Raw genomic sequence first — 13459 nt, forward strand, 5'->3', positions numbered from 1 at the left:
ATGATGATGACGACACAACAACAGCCAGTCATCTCGAGGAGGGTGAAAATCTCCGACCCCGTCGGGAATCGAACCCGGGACCCCGCGCTCGGTACGCGAGAACGCTACCACGAGACCACGAGCTGCCCAAACAAGCATAGTTAAGTCAAACAAAATGTTTGATTGTTTACGGTTGCCTTAAGTTGGTCACACTGTTTTCCAACTATCTTTTCATGTTGGAAGCATTGTTACGAGGGATTCCCCTCTTTGGTCGTCTTGAAGTAGTACAAGAAGTTTATTGTTTGTGGATATTGATTTCTAACTTAAAAGTTCAAGTAAGTACCAGTTTAGTTTCGTTATTTAACTTTGTCACCGGTCAAAGTTGTCCCATTTTCAGTAAAATACCTTTATTCATATGGTCGTTTCATACAGTATACTGTTGCTTATAGTCTTCAAGTTAGACTATATTTCACTTCGTTTATTTCTTTTTCTTTTTACAAAATACATCGTTAAATAGAGGAACCGAAATAGTAAAAAAAATGGAAGCTGGAGGAACAAGGACACTTATGTGATGTTTTATGGAAGTATTTGATTGACAAAGGTAGGCTGACTGCCCCAGAGGGAGGCAGCAAAGAACATAAACCATTAAAAACAAACTTAAAAAGCACGAAGAAACCAGTGCTGTCAGTGGGAGAAGAAAGAGCAGTTGTCCATTTCGTGTGAGTTTGGCTTTCCGTTTCGAGAAATGAAATGAGGCGTGTTGTCAATGTGTGTGTAGGAAAGATGGGCAGACAAGATAAAGAATTGCGTGGTAATCTACCCGGTTATGACTGCAAGGGTGCTGATACGATAGTTTGTAAGTGGGGCAGGAGGCTCGATCTGTGGATTGCCTTGAATTTTAATAGTGCTGTTGAACATTTCTTTTATGTGTTTCATTGCTTCTTTGATGTGTAAACTGAACAGTAGGACCAAAAGAATACATTCTTGTCCTACATCCTTTTTAATCCAAGTACCTCCTCCTCAGTCTTCCACTCTTATTGTTCCCTCTTGGCTCTTGTATACAGGGTGAGTCACCTAACATTACCGCTGGATATATTTCGTAAACCACATCAAATACTGATCGATTCCACATACCGAATGTGAGGAGAGGGGCTAGTGTAATTGGTTAATACAAACCATAAAAAAATGCATGGAAGTATGTTTTTTAACACAAACCTACGTTTCTTTTAAATGGAACCCCATTAGTTTTGTTAGCACATCTGAACATATAAACAAGTACATAATCAGTGCCATTTGTTGCATTGTAAAGTGTTAATTACATCCGGAGATATTGTAACCTAAAGCTGACACTTGAGTACCACTCCTCCGCTGTTCGATCGTGTGTATCGGAGAGCACCGAATTACGTAGGGATCCAAAGGGAATGGTGATGGACCTTAGGTACAGAAGAGACTGGAACAGCACATTGTGTCCACATGCTAACACCTTTTTATTGGTCTTTTTCACTGACGCACATGTACATTACCATGAGGGGTGAGGTACACCTACACACGTGGTTTCCGTTTTAAATTACGGAGTGGAATAGAGTGTGTCCCACTATGTCAGGCCAATAGATGTTCAATGTGGTGGCCATCATTTGCTGCACACAATTGCAATCTCTGGCGTAATGAATGTTGTACACGCCGCAGTACATCTGGTGTAATGTCGCCGCAGGCTGCCACAATACTTTGTTTCATATCCTCTGGGGTTGTAGGCACATCACGGCACACATTCTCCTGTAACATACCCCACAGAAAGAAGTCCAGAGGTGTAAGATCAGGAGAACAGGCTGGCCAATTTATGCGTCCTCCACGTCCTATGAAACACCCGTCGAACATCCTGTCAAGGGTCAGTCTAGTGTTAATTGCGGAATGTGCAGGTGCACCATCATGCTGATACCACATACGTTGACGCGTTTCCAGTGGGACACTTTCGAGCAACGTTGGCAGATCATTCTGTAGAAACGCGATGTATCTTGCAGCTGTTTGGGCCCCTGCAATGAAGTGAGGACCAATGAGTGGTCGCCAATGATTCCGCACCATACATTTACAGTCCACGGTCGCTGTCGCTCTACCTGTCTGAGCCAGCGAGGATGGTCCACGGACCAGTAATGCATGTTCCGTAGATTCACTGCCCCGTGGTTTGTGAAACCCGCTTCATCGGTAAACAGGTAGAACTGCAACACATTCTCTGTTAATGCCCATTGACAGAATTGCACTCAATGATTAAAGTCATCACCATGTAATTGCTGATGTAGCGACACATGAAACGTGTGAAAGTGGTGACGATGCAGTATGCGCATAACACTACTTTGACTCAGTCCACCGGCTCTCGCAATGTCCCGTGTACTCATGTGTGGGTTCATGGCAACAGCAGCTAACACACCAACTGCACTCGCTTCTCCTGTGACGGTCCTGTTACGGACCCATTTGCATGCTACAACCATACCTGTTGCATACAGTTGGCGGTAGATGTTTTGCAATGTGCAGCACGTTGGATGCTCTCTGCCCGGGTACCATTCGGCATACACCCTGCAGGCTTCAGCTGCATTTCGTCGACACTCGCCATAGATGAGTATCATCTCTGCCTTTTCAGAGTTCGAATACACCATGGTCACAGTTCCTACAACGCTACACTATCACAGACGTCTGGTAACACGGTGTACTACAGTTGGTCTGTGTGCAGAGACGAATGCAGAATAACGATAGCAGCAAGCGCTACATGCGGACACTGCGACAGCTAGACCAAACCACAACAGTGCACTACAGCCACACTCGCAAACACGGTCGTCATCGTAAACATGTCCCTGCAGATGCTGCTCGCCGACTGTGGCCCATGTTTGTTACAACACGCAACTGAACGTCGGAGGTTTCAAGCATCAACTTTAGGTTACAATATCTCCGGATGTAATTAACATTTTACAATGCAACAAATGGCACTGATTACGTGTTTGTTTATATGTTCAGATGTGCTAACAAAACTAATGTGGTTCCATTAAAAAAAAACCTAGGTTTGTGTTAAAAAGCATACTTCCGTGCATTTTTGTATGGTTTGTATTAAACAATTACACTAGCCCCTCTCCTCACGTTCGATCTGTGGAATCGGTTCGTCAGTATTTGATGTGGTTTACGAAATATATCCAGTGGTAACGTTAGGTGACTCACCCTGTATATTGTACATTACCCATCTTTTCCTACAACTTACTCATATTTTTCTCAGGATTTTAACATCTTGCACCATTTTACACTGTTGAGACCTTTCTCCAGATTGATAAATCCTATGAACATGTCTTGATTTCCTTAATCTTGCTTCCATTATCAACCACAATGTCAGAACTGCCTCTCTGGTGCCTTTACCTTTTATTAAAAGCCAAACTGATCCTCATCTAATAGATCCCCAATTTTCTTTTAAATACTTCTGTATATTATTCTTGTCAGCAATTTGAATGCATCAGCTGTTAAGCTGATTGTGTGATAATTCTCACGTTTTTCTTCTCTTGCAATCTTCAGAATTGTGTGGGTGATGGTTTTCCAAAAGTCTGATGGCATGAATAGTCATTTTGTTGCTCTTTCCCCAACGATTTTAGAATGAATTGTTGTCCATTCCTTCTCTGTTATTCAATCTTAAGGCTTCCAAAATTCTTGTAAATTCTGAGTCTAATACTGATTTCCCTCTCTCCTCTATATTTACTCCTGTTTCTTCTTCTATCACATCATCAGACAACTCTTCCCCTCATAGAGGCCTCCAATGTACACTTTCCACATAACCGCTCTCTCCTCTGCATTTAACAGTGGAATTCCAATTGCTCTCTTGATGTATTACTTTATTACAGTATTATTTTGTCCATTGATTTTGGTCCCTCTTGAAGAATTCTCTAATGGAGTATAATAGGTCTTCTTTCAGGTACTGTGCAGTGTCCATTTTGAATGATCCCGCTGGCAGGGATTACACTTCTCGAGGCAGTGAGTGGAACATTTGCAAAGCAACCATTGGAAAACTGTTATGTGTTCTGGATAGTTGAAAGCTTGGTATATCAATGTTCTTCTTGTTGCAGGTGTCATGATTATGGATGTCTTGCCTCGTACTGAAAACCCCTTGGTTTTCTGTTACACTGATCAGGCACAAAAGCACATACCGGCTAAAGAGTACTTTTAATTTCATCAAAGATTGTGTTAACTTTTCTGTATGCTGACTTAGTCCTTCTTACAATCATTTCTTTTTCAATTTCTTCATAGTCTGCATGCAGCTATTTTGCCTTAGCTTCCCTGCACTTCCTATTTATTTCATTCCTAAGTGACATGTATTTCTGTATTCCTGAATTTCTCTGAACATTTTTATACTTCCTTGTTTCATTGATCAACTGAAGTATTTCTTCTGTTACCCACAGTATCTTCGCAGTTTTTTCTTTGTACCTATGTTTGTGTTTCCAACTTCTGTGATTGTCCTTTCTAGATTTGTCCATTCCTCTTCAACTGAGCTGTTCCTTATTGCTGTACCTATAGCCTCAGAGAACTTCAAGCACATCCCTTCATCCTTTAGTACTTCCATATCCCCTTCTTCGCACATTGATTCCTCCTGATGAGTCTCTTAAAATTCAGCCTACTCTTTATCACTACTTAGTTGTGGTTTGAGTCTCTATCTGCTCCTGAGTATGCATTACAATCCAGCATCTGATTTTGGATTCTCTGCCTGACCATGATGTAATCCAGTTTAAATCTTTCTGTACCTCTTGGCATTTCCCAAGTATACCACCTCTGCTTGTGATTCTTGAAAAGAATATTCACTACTAATAACTAATATTTATTGCAGAACTCAATTAGCCTTTCTCTTCTTTTGTTCCTACTAGCCTATATTATCCCATAACCCTTTCTTCTACTCTCTCCCCTACTTGAAGTATTGTTGTTGGTGTTGGTTTGCTGTCATTTCTGATGAGAACAGTACTTTCACTGAGCTGTTCACAATAACTCACTCTTTTCCATACCTTCCTATTCATAACAAATTCTACTCCCATTCTACCATTTTCTGCTGCTGCTATTATTACCCTACACTCATCCATCCAGAAATCCTTTTTTTCTTTCCATTTCACTTCACTGGTCCCAACTATATCTAGCTTTAGCCTTAGCATTTCCTATTTCATTGTTTCTACCTTCCCTTCCATGCCTCAACTTGTAGAACATTATCCTTTCATTGGTTAATGAATATTTCTCACATAGTCACCTCCAACTTGGTAGTACCCTCCTGGAGACCTGAATGGGGGACTAATATGGAATCTTTTGCCAACAGAGAGATCATCATGGCACTTTCTCAGTTACAGGCCACATGTTTTGTGGATACACATTATGTATCTTTAATGCAGTGGTTTCCTTTTCCTTCTGCATCCTCCCACCTTTAGTGGCAGTTTTGTACCCCAAGGGTAAGAGAGTGCCCTGAACCTCTGTCTGCTGCTCTGTCCTCCTCCACTCCTCTGCCCTCTTTGACAAGGCTGTTGGCTGAATGAGGGTGACTGTTTATCCCAGAAGCCTTTGTTTGCCATTGCTGATGATTTTTATTCAACATTTAAGTGGTGGCAGGGTTAAAACCTGGGAGTGAGAAGTTTTGATTACTAGTCAAAGACTCTACCCCTGGAATACAGGGCATTTATAGCAAAACCTTTAGTGAGCACCTAGATCGCGTAGGCCAAGCCCTTTACTGTCTCTGGGAAGCCAGGCTGACTGTAAAACTTGCTATTGTCAACCTGGCCTAAAAAGAGATCATGTTCCTTGGTCATCTTGTGCCCTTTGAAGATGTGCGGGTGGAGCACGATTGAACTATAGGTATTCATCTGTTTCCCAGTCCTAAAGATAAAAAAGATATACCTAGATTCATAGGGACAGTGAAATATTTCTGCAAACTTACTCCCAACTTTGCACAGCTGGCTGCCCCCTTTTGCCAGCTGTGGAGAAAGGATGAGCATTGTCAGTGGGATGCACAACCTTTGATGCATTTAAGGCTGGAGTGCACATGTCCTAGCTGTGCTGGATTTTGATGGAGAGTTTGTCTTTCAGACAGATGCCTCCAGTTCAGATCATCCGCCACCAGAGAAGGAGGGATAGAGGAAGCCTGTCAGTTATGCCTCCAGGTCATTATCAGTGGCAGAGAGCAAGTACTCAGTTTTAGACTAGAAGCACAACCAGTGTTATTTGATTGGAACAATTTAGGTTTCATCTGGAGCATAACCTATTCCACTTAAAGACCAACAACCAGGTCCTAACGTTGGTGCTAGCTAGGTCATGGAAGATAAAGAGAACAGGCAGGTGGGCTCTATGGATATCTACCTCCAGTTTTAGTGTTGATGATATAAGGGCTACAAATAGTCATATGGCTGATGCCATTTGCCATATGTTTCAATACAAATTGGAGGCAGCGGATCTCCTGCAACGCGAGAAAAAGGGTCTTTTGTGGGAACAGTCCTCAGAGAGATTCTGGGACTGTTTGGAGGTAGAGCCAAAAAACAGGATGCTTATCCTTGGTTATGGAAAGCAAAACAACAGCTTGAAAAGAAAGAGGTGCCAGGGTATTCACTTAACAAGTGATTGCTTTGCTTCCATACCTGCTCTGGTGGGAAAGATAAGATTTGTCTACCCTAGGATCTGATCCCTTTGATGTTTTAAGTGCTTTCATCATTCATTATGTGGAGAGCACTTAAGAGAATATAAGACCATTATAAGGATTAAAGAGCACCTCACTTGGCATATGTTAAATGGAAATGTCCATAAATCAGTGTTCTAGTGTGAGAAATGCTTGAGAGTGAAACACAATTTCAACACTGTGGTAGAGAAAATTAGCTCTGACAGGCTGGATTACCCAAAGAATAATGTGCACGTGATTGCCTAGGTCTCCTAGCCTGTTCTAAACAACGTAATGTATTGTAAACTTGGAAGTGCACGGATGAGAGGCTTAAAGCAATGTGTAATAAATTTCACAATGTATCTCTGGTAAATGTCAGCAATCTAGAAAAAGACCTGCATAAAACTCATAATATGCACATGAATAAAAGAGACAAGAAGTTTGTCAGTAAATTAATTGTTGAGGAAATTAGACAAAATTCTCCACAAAGTGATGTAAATAAGTGCATTGCTGTGGAATGGCCCAACCCACCAAATCAGGATTTACCACACGAACTGCCACTGCAGGCAAGCCAGGGAAATTTCTAAGGCCAGCTGGGCAGAGATACTATATGTAAGAAAAAGAATGAAGTATAATGATAACATCGACAGGCTGAACCGCATACTGGCACACTTACCATAGATTGAGAATTGTTGTAACAGCAACAGGAATGGTTATGGGGTTTCTGCTAACAAAAATGTGGCGGGACCAAATGGGTGTGGCCCATGAACAAACAAGATGGACGAATGGGAATGGAAGGACAAGCACGATGACAGACAACCGGGCAAGACACCAAGATCAACAAAAAAGTATTAAGCAATGGGGTCACAGGAGATAACCTCACGAAATCAAAAAAACGTCCATTCGTAAACGGGAAGTAAGCACACACAACGGAAACACAATGTCGGTAAGTGAGATATCAACCGACTCAACACGAATACCAGACTACCTAACTGAGTGAGAGGCAGCGCCTAAATACATGACAGGGTATGTCAGTATTGCTGCTGGGACCATGTGTTCCACAGTGGCGCTCTCACATTAGACTTGGGGCCAGGAGTGCACACAGCCACGGCTTATGGCGCGACTGCTGTAGAGACTTCTAGTGGTCATCGAGTTCCATGCCATCTGGAGGGGATTCAAAACCTGCGGCACTCAGTACCAGATCCCTCCCCCCTGCACATAGGGTGAAAACACCCCGGACAGTGCCACGGTGGGTGGCAGATGGGAGAAGACCCAGGCTCATCAACTGATGTTGCTGGGGGGAGGGGGGGGGGGAGGGGGGGGGTGCAGACTCGTGGGGAGGCAGCAACCGGGACAGTGGCGGCAACTTGAAGGACCCGAAGGAGGTAGTGTAGGAGGAGGTGGCGGCAGGAGACCTGTGGAGGTACGCAGGTGGAGCTGGTTATGATGGTGGTGCTCCAACCCTTTTCACATCTGCACTGACATCACACGCTGCCCATGGGCCGTGATGACCTTGGCAGGTTCCAACCCGCCTCGCTCCTGTACACGCAGGCCCACATGGCTGCGCTGGGGGCGTCACGCCGAGAGGGCCAGGAGCGGGGATGGGAGGATGACGACCTCAGCAAATGGAGCAGGGTCCGCGGCTGTCACCCATGGAGGGGCTCCACCAGACTATGGCCGTCAGTTGGCATGATGTGATATGTGCTCAAGAACAGGGTGAGGGCTAACATGGTTGGAGATGTTTCGACCACCTTTGTCAACTGTTGTTTAAATGTGCGGACAAGGCTCTCCGCTGCGCCATTGAAGGAAGGTTGGAAAGGCAGGCTATGGATATGATTTGATACCGTTGGCTTGACAGCAGTCGTGGAAGGAGGATGCTGTGAATTGGGGGCCATTATCAGAGACCATTGTGTGAGGCAGGCCCTCAGTAGTGAGAATCTGGGCCAGTGCCATGAATGTGGCCTGTGTGGTGGTGGGCACCATGCAGACGACATATGGGTATTTGGAATAGGCATCAACGATAAGTAACCACATGGACCCCAAAAACGTGCCCGCAGAATCGTGAGGGATGCGATCCCAGGGCTGGCGAGGCACAGACCAGGGTGCTTGCCTGGTGACACTCACACACAGTGCACCTCTGAACCAGGCTGTCAGTATCGCCATCGATGCCAGGCCAATACACGTGCTGGTGAGCCAAACGTTTCATGCAGGACATACCTCAGTGCCTGTGGTGCAACAAACTGAGCATGTGATGACGAAAATCCAGAGGGATGACCACTCAATGGGCATCCGACTCTATGGCCAACAGAAGGTCATCATTGCCCATGGAGGGCCTGTGGGACAGATGGCACTAGGGGCTGAAATCAGACCGCATCCGATGAGTAATACAGGAGGGCCAACCATGGACCACGTAGCAGAGAACATGCCCCAAGATAGGATCTATGCGTGTAGCCATGGTGCTTGGAGATGTTACAAAGTGTCCGCGTTAGCATGGTGGGCAGTGGGCTTATACCGGATGGTGTAAGTGTAATTCCATAAAAATAATGCCCAGCACTGGAGACATTGAGCCGTCCACTCCCGAAAGGTGAGAGTGGGGTCCAAAAAGTGTAACTAAAGGTTTATGGTCCATCAGGAGGGTGAACTTGGCCCCAAAGAGATAGATGTGAAATTTTTGTATGGCGAACACTATCGCCAGGGCCTCCTTTTCAATCTGGTATTAGTTCCGTTGTGCTGGGGTTAACGTCTTAGATGCAAAAGTGATGGGCTGTTCAGAGCCATTGGTATTCCGATGTCTGAGGACTGCCCAAATGCCGTATGCTGATGCATCAGCTACCATAAACAAGGGGTGACCCAGAGAGAAGGGAGTAAGGCAAGCGGCGGACTTCAGCATTGTATTTAAACAGGGAAAAGCCTGTTCACAGGCAGGAGTCCAATCAAAATTCACCCCTTTGCAATGCAAGTGACTGAGGGGTTGAGCAATGGAGGCATCTTGAGGTAAGAGCATTGACAGTAGTGCCGAAGTCCCCACACAGCCGAAGGGACTCATTGGGTTTCAGTATGACCACCAATGGTGTCGCCCAAGCACTGTATGTCATGGGCTCTAGGATGGCAATAGCCTGGAGCCAATCAAGTTCCTGCTTGACTGCTGGCCGTAAGGCCACCGGAATGGGTCTGGCCCAGAAAAAGCGAGTCTGCACATATGGCCGAAGTGTGATGTGCACCTGAAAACGTGAAGCACACCCAAGATCCATTGCAAACTATGATGTAAAAGCTGAGCACAGATCGTCCAAGTCCTGAAGAGGAACAGCCATGGAAATGACCTTATCTTCATTGAAATTGAATTGCCAGACAGTTGAAACACATCCAGGCCAAAAATATTTGAAGCCGATGGATGGTCGATGGCAAATAGGGTAAGGAGCCAGGGAACATGTTTGTATGTCGGCTGGACGATGATCTGCCCATGAAGGGGAATGGAACTGTTGCCATTGGTGACCAAATGCCGAGAGGGAGGTGACAACTCAGGGGAGCCCAGGTGGGTGTATATTGCAACATTAAACAGGGAGACGGTGGCCCCAGTGTCTACCTGAAAACTGACATCCTCAGTAAAAAGGCGGATCGTGAGGAATAGCTTCCATGCTGATGGGTCCTCCAGTGGGATGACTGATTGCAGAGCAGGTATTGTATCCTGAGGGCCAGTAGGGGCAGGATGGGAGTGAGTTGAGTGACTATGACAAACAGATCGGAAGTGGCCCTCGGCTTCTCACACAGTGTGCACGTTTTCCAGTGGTGATGGCAATCATCTCGAGAGTGTGCGGTAAAGCGCTGTGGGCAAGATGGAAGCGGGCTGCATGACCGGTGATGAGGGGCAACTGGAGGCTCTGTTGCCGTAGAGACATCGGACAAAGAGGAGTCCCGATGGTGTGGGCCTCTGTCAGTGGGCCACGTCTATGTCACATGGGGGGAACCCGCAGAGATGCCTCAATCGCCGCCACTTGCGGCCTTGCCATGAGACTCTTGTTAGCCACCTGAGCAATTTCAAATGAGTGGGCAATTCAGAGAATCTCTTCCTATGAGAGATTATCAAGTTTAAAAGCCACAGTGTGGACCTTAGGGTTGGGAGCCAGCTGAACCACCACATCCCAGATCAGGGAGTCCACATACGAGGCCTTACACTGCTGATTGGTGCATGTAAAATCGCATCAACAGCTGAGACCCTGCAAGACCGTGACCCAGGAACAATATGATTCACCAGGCTGTTTATGGCACTGGTGGAACTCCAGCTGAGAGGCAACCACATGGTAATGCTGTGAATAATAGTTTGTCAGCAAAAGGCATATCTCCTGGAAAGACAGCACCACAGGATCGGACAAGGGTGCTTACTTGTGGAGAAGAAAGAATGTGTCTGGGGAGGCCCGAGACAAAAACAACGACTGCTGCAAGGGGTCATCTGTGAAATGTTGTTTCAGCTGATGTAAGTATGTTTTCCAGTCTTCTTTATTGTCATTAAATGGTGGGAATGACGGTGGCCGTGGGAAAGCATCGGACACCCAAGGACTCGGAAGCTGTTGTGGTAATGTGTCCCCAGGCATTGACTTCGTCCCTTACCAACTGTGTCGACTTTTGTAAGATGTCTAACTGGAGCTGCTGCTGTTTCATGAGCTGCTGCTGTTGTTCCAGAAGACAGACCAACTTAGCCTCCATGCTAACAACTACTACTGTTTACCTTGTCACCAAAATGTTGTAACCACGACAGGAACACTTGTGGGATTGCCGCTAACAAAGACGTGGTGGGATCGAGTGGGAGCGGTCCAAGAACAAACAAGAAGGATGAATAGGAATGGAAGACAAGCACGATGACAGACAACCGAGCAAGACACCAAGATCAACAACAATGTATTAAGCAACAGGGTCACAAGAGATAACCTCACGAAATCAAAACAACGTCCACTCATAAACGGGAAGTAAGAACATGCAACGGTAACACGATGTCTATAAGCAAGATATGAACTGACTCAATGCGAATACCAGTCTGCCTCACTGAGTGAGAGGCAGCCGCCTAAATACATGACAGGGTATGTCGCTCTTGGCCGCTGGGACCATGTGCTTCACAGTGGCGCCCTCACGTTAGACTCAGGGCCAGGAGGGCACGCAGCTATGTCTTATGGCATGACTGCTACAGAGACCTCTAGTAGTCATCAAGTTCCATGCCGTCTGGCACAGATTCGAAACCCGTGGTGCTCAGTACCAGAAAAATGTTAGCTTTTCCTGTGATAGCTTTGCTGCTGACTTCTGCTTGTTTTGATATTTGATAACCATAATGTTCTGGGATTCGGCATCCAAGGGTATCTGATGGTATGCATCAGCCAGATTGATCTTAGAAAAATACTCGCCCCGCGCAAGCTTGGTGAGAAGGTCTTCCTGTCGGGCAATGGGGTAAGTGTCTAATAAGGACTGAGCATTGACAGTAGCTCCAAAGTCCCCACACGGCCGAAGGGACCCATTGGGTTTTAGTATGACCACCACTGGTATCACCCAAACACTGTATGTCACAGGCTCTAGGGCACCAACAGCCTGGAGCCAATCAAGTTCCAGCTTGACTGCTGGCTGTAAGGCTACCGGAATGAGTCTGGCCCACAAAAAGCGAGTCTGCACATCTGGCCAAAGTGTGATGTGCACCTGAAAACGTGAAGCACACCCGAGATCCGTTGCAAACAATGATGCAAAAGCTGAGCACCAATCGTCAAGTCCTGAAGAGGAACAGCTGTGGAAATAACCTTAACTTCATCGGAAATTGAATAGCCAAACAGTTGAAACACATCCAGGCCAAAAATGTTTGAAGTCGATGGATGGTCGATGGCAAATAGGGTAAGGAGCCAGGGAACAAATATGTATGTCGCCTGGATGATGAACTGCCCACAAAGGGAAATGGAACCATCGCCATAGGTGACCAAACGCTGAAAGGGATCGCAATGTCGCGGCCATTGAGGCCCTTCCTCATTCCAAGGAACTACCTGAACTCCAGGTGTTTTTGGGCAGGGTTACTTATTACTCAAAGTTCTTACCTCAAGATGCCTCTGTTGCTCAATCCCTCAATCACTTGCATCGCAAAGGGGTGACTTTTGATTGGGCTGCTGCCTGTGACCAGGCTTTTCTCCATTTAAAGACAATGCTAAAACCTGCTCCTTGCCTTACTCCCTTCTCTCCGGACCTCCCCTTGGTTGTGGCACCTGATGCATTAGCATACGGCATTGGGGCAGTTCTCACACATTGGAATACCGATGGCTCCGAACAGCCCATCGCTTCTGCATCTAAGACGTTAACCCCAGTGCAACAGAACTACTACCAGATTGAAAAGGAGGCCCTGGCAATAATGTTCACCATCCAAAAATTTTACATTTGCTGCCAGATGTCCAGTTATAGCCACAAAAGATAAACAAAAAGAAATGTAAACAAAAATTTCTGGATGAAAAAAGTCATTGAAACAAGGAAAATTAAAATTACTCCATAGTGCAATGTTGAATAATAGAGAAGATCTCAAGCTAAAAGAGGTCTTCAGAATTTATCAGTAATAGTATAAAGATTTATTAATACAGACTGGGAGCAACTTTGTTGCAAACAAGCTTCGGCTTCATATAATATTACTACTGGTGTCTGGGGATTGATAAACAGTTTCAGAAGAGGCAGAGACAAATGCTACATGGACGTATTAATGATCACAGTGGGATGGTCTTGAAAGACCAATTTGAAATTGCAAATATTTTCAATGAATATTTTTCTTCATTAGGGGAAGCTGTCAGTGACATTCATAACATGCAATATAATTTTAAAGGTAGTCCA

The 13459-nt window shown here is 45.3% G+C and overlaps 1 long non-coding RNA gene across 1 annotated transcript in view; it reads left to right on the plus strand.

Moving 5' to 3' along the window:
* Nucleotides 1-265: 265 nt before the first annotated feature.
* LOC126456920 (uncharacterized) overlaps nt 266-13459 on the plus strand; it is a 325667-nt gene continuing 312473 nt past the window's right edge. Inside the window, exon 1 of the long non-coding RNA XR_007585412.1 lies at nt 266-314. This is a non-coding gene — a long non-coding RNA (uncharacterized LOC126456920). The remainder of the gene's footprint in view (nt 315-13459) is intronic.

The sequence above is a fragment of the Schistocerca serialis genome, chromosome 2 (genome assembly GCF_023864345.2).
Source record: "Schistocerca serialis cubense isolate TAMUIC-IGC-003099 chromosome 2, iqSchSeri2.2, whole genome shotgun sequence".
Taxonomy (NCBI): Eukaryota; Metazoa; Arthropoda; class Insecta; order Orthoptera; family Acrididae; genus Schistocerca; species Schistocerca serialis.